The sequence below is a fragment of the Trachemys scripta genome, chromosome 4 (genome assembly GCF_013100865.1).
Source record: "Trachemys scripta elegans isolate TJP31775 chromosome 4, CAS_Tse_1.0, whole genome shotgun sequence".
In the NCBI taxonomy this organism is placed as follows: Eukaryota; Metazoa; Chordata; order Testudines; family Emydidae; genus Trachemys; species Trachemys scripta.
In genome coordinates this window covers 94,003,097-94,017,783 of record NC_048301.1, presented here as the reverse complement: position 1 = coordinate 94,017,783, position 14,687 = coordinate 94,003,097, and the positions used below count along the sequence as shown (strand labels likewise).

The 14,687-nt window shown below is 46.1% G+C and overlaps 1 protein-coding gene across 4 annotated transcripts in view; it reads right to left on the bottom strand.

Moving 5' to 3' along the window:
• The window catches only part of BTBD10 (BTB domain containing 10), a 50,893-nt gene extending 37,197 nt beyond the window's left edge, over positions 1 to 13,696 (bottom strand). For 2 of the 4 annotated variants that reach the window (XM_034769972.1, XM_034769973.1), the window contains exon 1: positions 13,554 to 13,652. The gene's annotated coding sequence lies outside the window, so the exon portion shown is untranslated. Of the gene's footprint in view, positions 1 to 13,549 lie in introns of all 4 variants that reach the window. The other 2 variants (XM_034769976.1, XM_034769974.1) reach the window with 2 other exon arrangements.
• Between the last annotated feature and the right edge of the window lie 991 nt (positions 13,697 to 14,687).

Sequence of the window (14,687 nt, the reverse complement as noted above, 5' to 3'; positions counted from 1 at the left end):
CACCCCCCTGCCACCCCAGCCCTGGGCTCTCTCCCTCAACTGCACCTTCCTTCTGCCCCAGCCCTGGGTCACTGGTAACTCGCTCCCAGGGTGGGTCATTTAGCAGGAATTTTAGATGTGCACAGAACACAAACAGGATTGGTTCCCATATGGTTACAGAACTCTAGTAAAGTGGAACAATTTTCAGCTTGTGTGACTGGAGGATATCTGGATGCATATTATAAGACTGTCCTCCATAAATGAGGAAAAGTTGAGGTGCCTTTATTATTCTTTTGTTCCACTCTTTGTTTCTATGGGGAATTGCAATATCACGGTCTTCCTTTTAAACAAGTAAAACTAAAAAAAAAAAAAAAAAAAAAAAAAATTGGCAATGGCTGTTGAAAATAGCAATTCCAGTCCTAATAAACACTGGGAAGCATTTCTTGCTCAATTTTATCCTGCTTTTTCTATAGCAAGTTACAGTGGATCAGTATATTTGATTTGGGAGAAATGAAGTAATAGCTGCCTAAATTGAGCTTGAACACTCCTGAATTTTGAGATGTTCAAATCTGGAAGGCAGATGCTAGACTCCCTTTCTGAATATTAGCTAAATCTGGAAAGGAAAAGTTAATTTCTGCTTCCATGGCTCAGAAGTGGAAATTCGCCTACGTGCCTGGTACTGTATCTAAAACTGCCCAGGTCCAGAGCCTCCCCTCCCGTACTTTTCATTTTAAATTCTAGTGGGATCCACGTACCTCCCTTGCTAGGCTTCAGATAGAGAGGGGCACTGTCCATTTAGTCCACCCAATTCTTTCTTTGGGGGCTGCAAGGTGAGGTCAACACCAGTATCCCTAATCCAGGCTGGGGATATCTGGGGCAAAGCCTTCTACTCCTTGGGCATACTTGTTCCCCATTCACAATGCCACCCGTTCTAGCAGTGAACTCTCCATTCATGGCAAGCTGCAGCATGAGGTTTCAGCTACCATACTCCCTCCCCCTCCCTTTCCTGTTAATAGCCAAGGGAATGCTGGGAAATGTAGTTCTTTCCCTGCTCCAGGGCTGGTTCTTTAGGCAGAGAGCTAACCAAGGAACTACAGCTCCCAGGGCCCCTTGTTGGTTCTCAGCTCCCATGCTGGCTCCCTGCCAGCTGCTGCCCCTGCAAATGGGCTGCCCCAAGCACCTGCTTCCTTTGCTGGTGGCTAGAGCCGCCCCTGCATGTGTGTAGGCCTATTGATTTTACCCTGTACTGTACACACTTCATACCTTTGAGGAACAAATAAATAACGCTTTGTTTTGAAGACACTGTTTCTATATCACTGAAAACTTATGCTATCACAGGTTCTCAAATGGAAACCACTGCAGATCTCCAAATCAAGTTGTGCCTTCGTGGTCATGAATCAGGGAGTTGAAGCCCTGAAATCCCATCTAAGAGTGGTTTGACTGCAGTTACACCCTGAGAGAGGTGCAGGAAGCCAGGCAAGTCACCTAAGTGGGGCACTCAAGAGAGCTAAAGAGGCCTAAGGTGCAATTTGCCCTGTAGTCATAGCAGTTTGACTTTTGAAACCAAGAGAATTATAACATATCCTACAAATCAACAAAACATCTCTGTATAGCACACAAAGCAAACATAGAAGCAAGAGTATTCAAGTTTTCGGTAGTAAAAAGCATTTTGACAGTATCAGTGTCAAACCAGGTTAAAGCAGCAGCTGAAACTGCTACCTCTCACAATTCATAATTAGATGTTAACTTGTTTATCTTGACATGTGTCTGCCTAAAGAGGCAGGAAGAAAAAAAAAAATCTTAAATTTATCTATTAGGGCAGAGGTAGGCAAACTACGGCCCACGGGACCGTCCCGGCCAGGGAGGCTAGTCCCCGGCCTCTCCCCTGCTGTCCCTCCTCCCCTGCAGGCTCAGCTCACCATGCCACCAGTGATCTGGGTGGCGGGGCTGCAAGCTCCTGCCAGGCAGCGCGGCTGCGAGAGCCACCAGCCTGCCCCAGTGCTCTAGACTGCACAGTAGTGTGGCTGGCTCTGGCCAGGTGGCACAGCTGCCAGTCCTGGTGCTCTGAGCAGCCTGGTAAGGGGGAGGGGGAACGGGGGGGTTGGATAAGGGGCAGAGAGTTCCAGGGGGCAGTCGGATAGACGTGGGAGCCCTGGGGAGCCTGCCAGGGGGCGGGGGTGTGGATAGGGGTCGGGGCTGTCAGGGGACAGGGAGCAGGGGAGGTTGGATAGGGGGTGGGGTTCTGTGGGGGCGGTTAGAGACGGGGAGTCCCGGGAAGTGGCGGTCAGAGGACAAGGAGCAGAGGGGGTTGGATGGGTCGGGGGTTCTGAGGGGAACAGTCAGGGGGTGAGAAATGGGAGGGGGCAGATAGGGGATGGGGGCCAGGCTGTTTGGGGAGGCACAGCCTTCCCTACCTGCCTCTCCATACAGTTTCGGAACCCCGATGTGGCCCTCAGGACAAAAAGTTAGCATCCCCTAACAAAGGGGTGGGCAAAGTTACTGCAGCAGTAAAAGAGCCCTATGACTCATTTTATATGTTAACTGAAAATGTAGGTGGCCAAAACATGAAGGGTATGTGACAGTTTTATAACAAACCTAAAGTTATGTATGTCATTACTGTATTTACCATTTATCAAAGAGCAATGTTTTTGGTGCTTAATAAAGGAACCTGCAATCTAGTTTAGACTCAGAAAAAAGTGGATAAGATACTGTGTGTTTCTGTATGAGCTGATGGTGAATTTAGTAGTAATCTAGAGCATTGTTTAATGTTAATTCATAGGTGCAGCATGCCATATATTTTCAGCCCCCAAATAGTATTTAATGAATAAAATCTTTTTACATACCACATTTCACCTTGAATTGATACAAACTGTAAGCATCACTGATTCTATTATTAATGTGGGCTCACCTCTGGAATGATAAGCAGCAAGTTTAGCAATAATGTTTCTGTGTAGTTTAGGACAGGAAGTAAAGAGTACTTTTTCCAGTTGAAACTACACAAGGAATTTAGGCAAGCAGGCAGAAGCGTAAATAGTCACACACACTAGAATTTGGCCAGAACACCAGTACCCCTATTCATAGGTATTATCTCCCCATCATTGCTGAAAGCCTGTCTCGTTTAGATCTGTTCTGAGCAGTGACATGGTGCTAAGAACACCTATACCCTATCTACTCTAGCACTCCTGCCATAACTACTGTTAATGTTGTTTTTCCAAATTACTTGCTCACTTTATACCCCATATTCTTTATGGAAATATGCTTATGATATGGATATGGCATAACATATATTTTATGGAAGATGGGGCTTGTAAGGTATCATCGGAAAGGTTATAATTTACTGAATGTGATTATCCAATTTTTATGCATGTACCATTTCTGTATCTAAAGTTAGGAATATTGACTATGTATGGATGTATATTTGGGAGACACCCACCAGACAACAGCCTTGATGGGACATTAGGAAGAAACAATAAGACTTTGAAGATACTAATCTCTCTCCTTCCTAAATGGCATTCTGGGACATTGTGGTGAAACGAATAGGTCAGGGCTTCTAGTAATTTTCCACTAAAAGGAGAGGGAGGTCAAGACTGGGAAACAAAAGATTCCCACCTTATGTAAATCTTATTTAAGGCTGGGGAGTAAGTTGATCTTGGTTCACTCTTCACTGAATCCCCACCCAGTATGACTGCTGGAAACACCTAAGGAACAAGGACAAAGGGAAAGGGGGCAGACTACTAAATCCAGTCTGGAAATGGGATCCATCTAGTCTGTGAATAAGATACCTGAAGATTTAAGCTGCAAGCAGGATAGCTAACCTTCAAGAATTTCTGCAACCTGCCCCAAAAGCAACATTTAGGGTGAGAAATTCCTTCTTGAAACCAAGTCTTTTTAAGATCTTAAGCTTAGTATGTGTGTTTTGTTTTATTTGCTTAGTAATCTGCTTTCTTCTGTTTGTTATCCCTTATAATCACTTAAAATTTACCTTTTATAGTTAAACTTATTTCTTGTTTATAACATAACCCAGCTTGTGCAATTCATATGGGGGGGGGAGGGGAGGCAAGAAGCTGTGCATCTCTCTCCACATTGAGGGAGAGGGTGAATTTTTATGAGCTTGCACGGTGCAGACTTTTCTATACACCGCAAGACAATATTATTTTGGGTTTACTCCCCCAATGGGGGTGTGCACTTGAGTGCTGGGCAATTTCCTAGCTGAATCTTCCCATAGAGAGCTGCTTGCAGACCGTGTGTGATTCTACAGATAGTGCGTCCCTACCTATGTGTGTGCTTCCAGAGGCCGAGAGCCTGATTCAGCAAAACAGGGAGAGGGAGCCCAGGCTAGTGGAGCAGGCGGGCTCAGTGAAACCCAAATACATCAGGTGGCATCCCGGACAAATGGGGGGGGGGGGGTCCTAACCCATCACAGGCTCCCTGGACTATTCTAGGCTATACCTACACTAGGAGAACTTTACAAGTATAGGTATACCAGTATACTTTACCAGCAAAGCACTCTGAGCACATACAGAGATAGAACAGTAAAACTGTGCTTTCTATGAGTATAGTAAATCTACATCACCCCCTGAGCAGAAGAAGCTATACCCATAAAAGCACAGATTTACCAGCCCAATGCAACTGTGTCTACACTAGGGGCTTCTCATGGTACAGCTGTGTCATCAAAGATCACACCTCTTCACACTCCTGACTGACAGCCATGCCAGCAAATATCCTAGCCTTAGCACCTTACCCTCCAGTTCAAGCCAGCTGCCCTATCAAAATAAGTATGCAGCAGCTAATTTCAACTTTTTATAAAAATTAACATTTGAATATTAAACAGCTCTCAATTTAACTTTTACACTGGAAAGTGATGCAAAAGAGGCCAAATGGACTAAACTGCAGCTGAAGTGGCAGCCAAACTTCTGGAGGGAAAGGAGCAATTTAAAAATCTGCTTTTTCTCCTTCCCTTTCCTCATCCTCCCTTACTTCTCTCACCGCGTTCATCTTTGTTCTCTCCATCAACACTCCCTCTCTCCCTTCATTTAATGTAACAGACACAGGGATTGTGAGTAAATTTGAGATACTAGATCTATGTACCACCGGGAGACAGTGTGCAGCTATGTCATCACCAAGAAGGCCCAACCTACCAGTGTCCCGAATCATATACACCTCTACCCCGATATAATGCGACCCGATAGAACACAAATTCTGATATAACGCGGTAAAGCAGTGCTCCGCGGGGGCGGGGCTGCGCACTCCGGCGGATCAAAGCAAGTTCAATATAAAGCTGCTTTACCTGTAACGCGGTAAGATTTTTTGGCTCACTGAGGACAGCGTTATATCGAGGTAGCGGTGTACTGTAACAAAATGTTTCAATGTAGCAGATAATAAATAAGCTCTTACACAAGAATTCTTCCCAGGATCCTGCATTGTCCTTAACTGGATGCTTCAGAGACAGGCAAAAACTCTACAATGCCTTTGGCTTTACTATACCATGGGGAAAGTACTTACTTCCCAACCATAGTTAGTAAACAGGTGAAGTCCTAAAGAATGAGGATTTGCGCCACTGTATATTTTTTTAAAATCATAGCTAGTGTAAGTACAGATGCTATTTTTACTCATATAAATTGCTTTTTGCATCAGGTTTTTTTGTTCAAGTTTATGCCAGTCCAAGTGACATTTTTCAGCTCTTACTGCTCTAATAAGAACAGGTCATAAGAGAAATGTATCAAAAGATTAAAAAGGTGTTGATACCACTGAGAGAAGCTGTGCGGTAGTCTGAACTGAATGAGAAAACATTTGCTGATTGAGAAAGAACTAATCTCGCTAACATTTCACTGAGGCAAATCCACTTTTACTGCAATTAGTCTCCCTGGTAACAAATAGGCTTGGGGAAAAACAACATTAAAAAAGATGACAGATTTCCACCTACACCAGGGATCATCTTCAATAAGAATCTGGGATGTGCACAAAAGATATACTTACAACGGCATACACAGAGGGTCAGACATTGATATGTACCATTAGCCTTTAAGATGGTAAAATGAGTTCTGTCTTGCCACTGAATATTGTAAGTCCATAAGAGGAGGATCTCCTATCGCACTCTGTATCTCATTTGGCAAATCAGAACACCTTAGCCAGGACGGGTGTGCGGTTACTATGTTTGCCTCTGTTTTTACTGCAGTGTCAATGGCAACTTAAGTCTCTAAATGCCCTGGGTTTAGCTTCCTCAGGCAGTTGATAAAATAAGGGGGATAGTTTATCCTAGATATGGAAGACATAAATTAGCTAACAAACTGATAGTTGTATGCACATTTGTTGTTTGACAGAATACTACATCTTATCTTGGCAATCTGGTTTGGTTTTTCATCTCTTGGGATCAGGAGAGGAGGAACAGATTTTCTTGACCCATCATGAGTTGTATGCACAACTGAGAAACTTGGGATTGGGCAAGAATATTTGAACCCCTTCTGTGTAACTTGTAACACTGGTCAGCTTTCAATTATGGGGAGGTACAGGCTCAGCAAGAAGTCCATAGTTGGTGCATTCGTTCATTGGCTGGCTATTCTCACAGCCTCTTTCACTGGAGGTAACAGACTATTTCCACCTCTTCCCCCCATCCTCCCATAGTCTCTGGCTCTGGAGTTAGTGGTTATCAGTCATTCTCAGATGTTCCTGGAAACTCATGAAATATGAGATGGAGAGACTGACATTAGGACCAAGAATTGCCTGGAGTTAAAGATAACAGTGGCAGTAGGCGCTCGGCAGTAAGTTTATAAAACGCTTATACTAAGCAGTGGTCCCCAAACTGTGGGAGCACACCCCCTAGGAGGGCACAGAGGAATGTTCAGGGGGGCACAGCAGCTATGCTCTGTCCGCAGCTCCACTACGACCATGACCCCTGGTCCCCACTGCAGAGCCAGCCCCGCTCCCAACCACAGGCTTGCTCCCGACCACAGGCAACAGCCCTACTCGGGGAAGGGGAGGAGAAGGACCAAGTAAGGGGGGGGGATATGACCAAAAAAGTTTGGGGACCACTGATCTAAGCTCTTGAGCTTCCACTTCAAAGCTAAGTGAACCTGATGGGTTAAGGCAAAGATGTCTGCTGAGAAGATGCAGCCATTTTTCTCCAATATATAAATCTAACAGGATGGACTCTTCTCAGCTTTTTTGAGGGAATCTATCTTTGGTCTTTTGGATTCCAGGCATTGAGCCCACATCTCCCGATAGGGCCAAAGGACTAGTCATCTTTATAGAAGAGCCACCCCATTGTAAAGCAGAGGGATTCCACATATGGCCTTTTAAGTGCTTACAGCATCACCTGAACTGAAAGAAAGAGTTGATAGCTCTCCAAAGGAAAGCAGCACAGACTCCATGCTGAATAGCAATGAAGTTGATTTCAGGGACTAGAATTCACCTCTCCAAGGTATGGTATATTTGACACATTGAAGGGAGAGGCAGGAGAAGATTCCCTGTTTTGTGCCACAAAGGAAAAAAACTAACCCGGTAAAAATGGCAGCAAACAGACTTAACTCCCAATAGCAACTCTCTCTGTTGCCTGGTCCTAGGGGAAAAAAAGAAAAGGAAAAAAGAAAAAAAAGGAGTGGAAGTATCAGAATTTTCAGTGCAACAAACAGACTCTTTGGCACCTGGGAGCTGGATGTAATGCTATCAATCCTCCCTGAGGCACTGACGCTGAAGCACTGAGATGCCGGATACAGATGCACTGAAACCCAATTCAGCAGACAAAGGTCTCCAAAACCAGATGGAGCGGATGCTAGAAGGCCTCTAACATAGAGAAGTGCCTGGCATGGAAGATGATGCAGCACCATGCTGGCTGTAATGGGGTGGCCATTTAATGAGCACCCCCTCATAGCCAGGGGTCACTTTGCAGGCCCCCTGCCACTATTAGCCCCCCTCATGTGAGCCCCTTAATTGCTGCACACAGATTTTCATGTAGATATTAAATCAGGCCCAGGCAAGGGTGTTAACAAAAACAGCTCAACAATCCTCAGGGTCCCAAAATAAAAGTTCATCACCACACTACAGTCCATACTTTGCTCTGGTGTCTTCTTTCTCCACCAGAGCTCTTCTTCTGTCCTAGTCTGTTCTCACAGCCCATCCTCCCAGCTCTTCCTATCTGGAGCCTACCTTGCTACGCCCCCAAACTACTAGGGTCAAACTCCATCTGAATTTCCCCACAGGAGCCTCCTGCTCCCTGTGCTTCTCTGTCACAGCTCCCTTGGTCTCAGGTCTTCCATGCAGGAGCTATTCATACACTCTGCAGTTTCTCCACAATTTTCTGAGCTTTCCACTGCTCTTTATAGGGCAATCACTGTGATCTCTGCAAGGTGTGGTTGATTCTGTAATCAGGGATGGCTAGCACCAGGCCTCCAGTGGCACACTAATCTGTTACACTGGCTATGACATCAAATTGAGTTGTGAGACACATGGCTCCATTTCTTCAACTCGAAATAAACACTGTGCCAGCAAATAATCCTCTAAAGGTTCAACAGGTCTTTCACATTCACACTGAAGCCAGTGTTGAGCTTGACAGAGTAGACATCTTCCAACTCTAGGTGCCAGATTTTGGGGAATGTAACTATGAGATTGAAGAGTTCTTTGGTGGTAGCTTAGCCTAACCCTCAGTATCAAATGTATGCGATAAGTCCTTGGATATCAAGCTTTTTCTGGCAAGGAAGTCTGCTGGATGCCTGTTCCTGATTCAGAAGATAGGGGCCAGGTACTGCACATTGACTGCTCCAGTTGATCAGTAAGAGGACAATATTCAATTAGCCAACAGGTGGAATTTAAGGCTTATACCCCAAGCCCTACAGGTACGATTGGTAAAAATCTAATACAGAGAAAGCAGAGTAGGTACAGAAAACTCATCTGTTGCAGACACAGTACCCTCAGAGAAATACATCTTAAAGCTGAACAACAGACTCACAATAGCACAAGGAAGTCTCACTGGAGCCTGGAAAATGGAATGCCCGATGGGGCCAAAATTTTGACAAAAGTCACACTATTAAATATTCCAATTTCTAAGTCAAAATACTAAACTTCCAAAAAGGGACAGACAGTTAATTTGCTGCTCACTGCCTACAGTTGGCAGAAGAATATGAATAGCAGTTGAACTGCACTCCTTTATATATCCTTAGCTGGGATGAGATGAGGAGATCAGCAGGTGTGCTTACAGTCCCAATGACATCTGCTTTGTAAGATGTTCCAAGTGAGCTTTTGCCATTGGCGTGCGCACACATCCTACCCCACCTGCTGTGAAGATCCATGTCTGTTAAATAAATTTGCTGTAGACTTAAGTACACATCTACTATATAAAAGCAACTTTATGTGGCTGTATATCAATCATAATTACTTATAAAATGTTACTAAATTGACACTGATCAAAGCCTAATTGATAAAGATCCCTTGCAATACAGCATTAACTAACATTAGGTTAGGTGAGATGCAAGTAATTCAGAACTTAAAATAGCAGCCATGTACTCTACAGTGATGTAGAGAAAACTTCCCCTCATGAATAAACAATAGGTGGCAGTTGCGTGAAACTGACAACATTCTCACCTGTGTAACAGCAGATGTAGAAGAACAGTCGTAAGTTTCACTTTATTGCTACTGCAGGAATCATGGAAGAGAAATGTCTAGTCTCACAACAGCACACACCTAAAAACTTGTCCTCCTACTTTTCCAAGGACATCAATAGATCAGCTCAGTGAAATTCAATCACTCAGCCTGCTCCTATTGATTTCAATGGAAGCAGGAGTGGGCTCATCCTACATGAAAGCAAAATCTTGCCTGATACTGCAGGACCAAATAGAATAGCAATTCACAGATTAATCACTCATCTCCAAATGTATATGCAGGGCTAGAAGTCAAAAGGCCAGTCACAGCTATCAACAGTTCAACTGCCTCAATAAGCGAGAATACCATTCCAGCAGAACCATAATTAGCTCAATACTACTCAACACCTGTGACAAAAGGATCATGGCATAAACTTAGGACTCACTGCCCAAGAGCCAGGAAGGGTTTATAAAGGAGGAAGTTTCAGCAATCAAAGAGCTAATGGGTATTTCTGCACAGCAAAGAAAAGCCTGTGGCTGGCCCATGCCAGCCAACTCTGGCTCACAGGGCTCAGACTGCAGGGCTGTTTCATTTCTGCATAGACAGCCAGGTTCAGGCTGAAGCCCAGGCTCCAGGACACTTGTGGGGTGGGAGGGTCCCATAGCTCAGGCTCCAGCCTGAGCCCAGAAGTCTACACAGCAATGGAACAGCCCCTGAGCCTAAGCTGGCTGGCACGGGCCAGCCACAGGTTTTTCTTTGCTGTGTAGACATATACATGAGGCTTTGGGCAAAAGTTTTAGCTGTGTGGATGGAAGAAAATGTCCAGTCTTAGGGTAGGTCTACACTTACCCGGTAGTTCAGCAGCGAGCGATCGAACTTCTAGGTTCGACTTATCGCATCTTGTCTGGATGCAATAAGTCGAACCCGGAAGTGCTCGCCGTCGACTGCGGTACTCCAGCTAGACGAGAGGAGTACCGCGGAGTCGACGGGGGAGCCTGCCTGCCGCGTGTGGACCGAGGTAAGTTCGAACTAAGGTACTTCGAACTTCAGCTGAAGTTGTGTACCTTAGTTCAAATTAGGGGGTTAGGGTAGACCTGGCCTTAGAGATGCCATACAGGGAAAAACTGCTAGATTTAGACAGCCTGGATATGTCGGAGTGGAAAGAGAATAAGTCAGAGATGAAACCAAGACTGCAGTCCTGAGTAAAAGAGACAGCAGCTGTGGACAACAACGGCACTAAGAAAGGGGAGAGATGTTTAGAGAAAACAGTTCAGTTTTGGCTACACTGTCAGGTTGAACTGAGAGATGTATATACCATCATTGTTTGCGATGTTACTGTAGCTTGTTGGTCCTAGGATGAGATACACAAGGTGGACTAGGCTCGAATGCTTGTCCATTCCACCAAGAGAAGTTAGTCCAATAAAAGACATTACCTCACCTATCTTGTCTCTCTCAGATGCATATACATAAGGTGATGTAGAAAGATTTAGTCTAGATAGAAGGAAGCAGGTCTGAAGTAGCAACGAAGATCTGTAAATCTGCATAAAGATGATGACTAGAACCTTGCTTTTAAATTAGATCATCCAGATATAATGTGTAGAGGGGCAAGAGGAATCCAAGAGCCTTGTAGTACCTCCACTGAATGTTGGAGCAGGGACGAGGAGTATCCTGTGAACGAAACATTGAAGAACAGTCTCAGGTAAGAGGAGAACCAGTAGAGGACAGAGCTATTACAAGCCAAAGGAAGGACAAGATTTTAAAAGCATGACTGATGTCAAAGTCAGTCAACAAATAAGAATGACAAAGATGGAGTACTTGTTTGTGAATTTTGGTGAGAACTAGTCAGATGAGTGTGTACAGGTAGATTTTGGCAAACCAGTAAAGTGCCTGAAACCACTATGGCTTATTGCTAAAAGCAACCTAGTCAGCAGTCTCAGCTTAACCAAGGCAGGAAGAGAGGAGGTTTTGGGTGCCACAGAAAGGGCAACTTAACCCCGCGTCCTTCCTGATAAGAATTGTGTTGAAGTTGCTAATATATACACTTTAGAAGAGCAGGATGTGCCTCAGGAATGTCTATTGGGGCCTCAGGGCTGCAAACTCTGGAAAAACCCACACCTGGTTAATAAAAAATCAGAAGGAACCTCTTGCTTGACCATTGAAACTGCTTACTTAACAAGTTTTCTTTAAGGGACATGTCATTCTATTATTAATGTATAAATAGGGTGAAAAGTTTGAGGTAGTTGGACTCTTTTGGACTCTTCCTCTGGATACATCTTGCGGTCCCCACCGGCAGAGGGAAGATTTGGCCATTGGAAGCCTGCCGCTGCATCACTCAAGAGCCGCACTCAGCTTTGGTAATTATCAGAGGTTTGGGGTGTTTTACTAACCTGTTGCGGACGTAAGTGCTTGAGACTAAGTAAAGTTTAGCTTTCAGAGGACAACACAAGAGTGCTTTCGGTTTGTGACAGCCATCTATCGGTCGGACAGCCGTGTCTCCCAATTTATTTCCTGACACCATCTCACACTGAGTAAAAGTTACCAAGAGCTTTGGGTTGAAAGAGCCCTGGGTAACAAGTGAAGTGGGCATTTCCCAAATTGGAAAGGGTCAAGGATGGAGTTGAAGGAAAGGAACTCCAGACAGGAGTTAGATGACATCCATGATCTTAGAGATGAAATGGAGGAAGGAGATGAAGTGACAGCTGGAGAGGTGAGTGGGGTTGCGGGTAGGTTTTTATGCTATGTTGCTTGCAGCATTGGTGATCAACTGCATTTTACTCATCCCAAAATTTGCAATTGCATTTTGTCAAAGCAATTTTGTCAGAATACAACATTGTGCATTTCAGGTGCCAACACAGCATTACTAAGTGTATCTTTGATAACAGACAGATACTTCGGGGCAAGGAGGCACTCTCAATAGTTTCAGGAGGCTCAGTGGAAAAGCTGGAGTTGCTGAAGAAAACATCAGAACTAAGACTTCATCAAGGTAAGGCAAAGTTGCTGGTCAATCAGTACATTCACCATTATGACAGTGGTTTTCAGCCTGTAGTCTGTGGATCCCTGGGGTCCACAGACTATGTCTAAGATTTCCAAAGGGGTCCACACCTCAATTTGAAATTTAGGGGTCTGCAAATGAAAAAAAGGTTGAAAACCACTGTCTGATGGTACTACAATAGGATTTCAGATTACACTGTAAACATTGACAAATTCAACATCACCAAAAACAAATCTCAAATCCAGAAGAATCAGGGACAGGCTACAGTCTTAAAAACAATGAGATGGTGGGGTGTTGTTATCTAGCACCCATTGAGAGTAGTTCATTTTGGTGTTGAGAGAACAGCCCCAAAAGCTAAGTGCCCTGCTTTAAGTGACTGTACACAAAGGAACGTTCCACTGTTCACTAGTCATCACCAGGAGGAAGGGATATTAATTTCATAGGAACCTGCAGAACTACCTTAATCACTGTTTTTAACTGGCACACAAGAGAACAGAGCTCCTTTCAATCCCCAACAGGAAATGCCATTCTGACACGTGACAGAAAACCTTCATTAACACGATTTATTAATAGCATCTCCAACCACTTCATTCAAAAGCTACTAGTATGACTAGCCAACCAAGAGCATCAGGAAACAAATCCACTGTCCATCTTCCCAGAAGGCAAGATATCAAATGTACACAGAGCACTAAGGAACGGTCACTTATAACGAAGTAGCACCTTATAGACAGTCACAGCAAACCTGCTACCACGGGGTTGGGGGGTCATTTATCTACACCCCAGCCCCAGAGACAACCCACTTGTGCGCCCCGCAGCCCTACCTGCTTCCCCACCCCTACAACCTCGAAGCCTCCGCTCCCCGCCCGGAACCTCCAGCCTCCTCCCCAACACAGCTCCGCTCCCCCTCGGCCCGGCTCCACAGCCCCTCCCGCCCCCACACAGCCATGCAGCCGCGCTCCCCATCCTGTCAGCCCCCGCCGGCCCTGGGGGTCCCGGCCGATCTCTCACCTACCCCGCCAGGTTCCGGGACAACGGCCGCCTCGCTACCAGGCTCCTGCTGTACCTCCCAGGCCGCTCGGCCTCGGCTCGGCCGCTGCAAGCTCCTTCTCTCGCGAGAGAGGAGGGAGGAAACGGGAAAGGGGTGAAATATCGCGAGGTTTGCGCCGAACGCCAGGTATCGTGCGGGGGTGTGTAGTGGGTTTGCTGCTTTCCAGGCACTGCCCAGGCGGAAGTGAGGGGGGTGGGGGCGCTGCCTGGTGAAACCGAAAGCGAGGGCGAAGCCCGGGTCGAGGCGCGTGTCTGTCGCCTGTGTGACGTTCGGTGCCCCAGGGTGCGGGCTGGGGAGCCGCGTGCGCCACCAGGAGGTCACCGGTCCCATGGTGACAGGGTGGTGCCCAGAGCCGCTCGCAGCAGGAGTGGGACAGGCCGGGGGAGGAGATGGGGGCAGAGGCGGGAGGGGGAGGTAGCGTGGGGGCGACGCAGCCGCAAGTGAGGGACGGAGGAGCCGGTGGGGGGAGATGGAGCTGTGAGAGCGGGACCTGGGTCGCCGCACAGAGCCGGTTTTCCGGGGGATTCGAGCAGGCGCGTGGACGGGGGGAGATTGACGGGCAGGAACTGCCCCCTCACCAGTGGCGCAGCAGGTTACAGACCATGGGGGGCGGGAATGAACCTCAGAACCGGGAGATTCTTAGTTCTCCGTGGCAGCTAGCAGCCTTGGTGATGGTAGGGGGTGAGGAGGACGAGAAGCTTGATAACGGTGATCCTTGGCTCATCCAGCCCCTGTTAGCGTGGCTATCGGGGGCATATAAGAACCTACAGACAGGTCGCTAGCCTGCTGTCAGTGTCACCGGTTCAGCTGGCCGGCATCTCCTCCCAGCGGTCAGACTGCAAAGAGTTTACAAAACAGCATTCTGTAAGTAAGAATGACAGACAGGCCCTGAAAACAGAGACGTACCAGTGTTGTTCTAGTGATCATCTTTATTGGGACAATTTGGTGTACCATCTGTAATTTGTGGCTGGGAGCGATGTTGTTTTGCCACACGCTCAGAACTTTGGGATGGGGTGTGATGCTTTTGAATTATGGGTTGTCATAAGATCAGCCATGCTGATGAGTTTTCATGTGCTTGTCGTTTTGAAACCAATACCA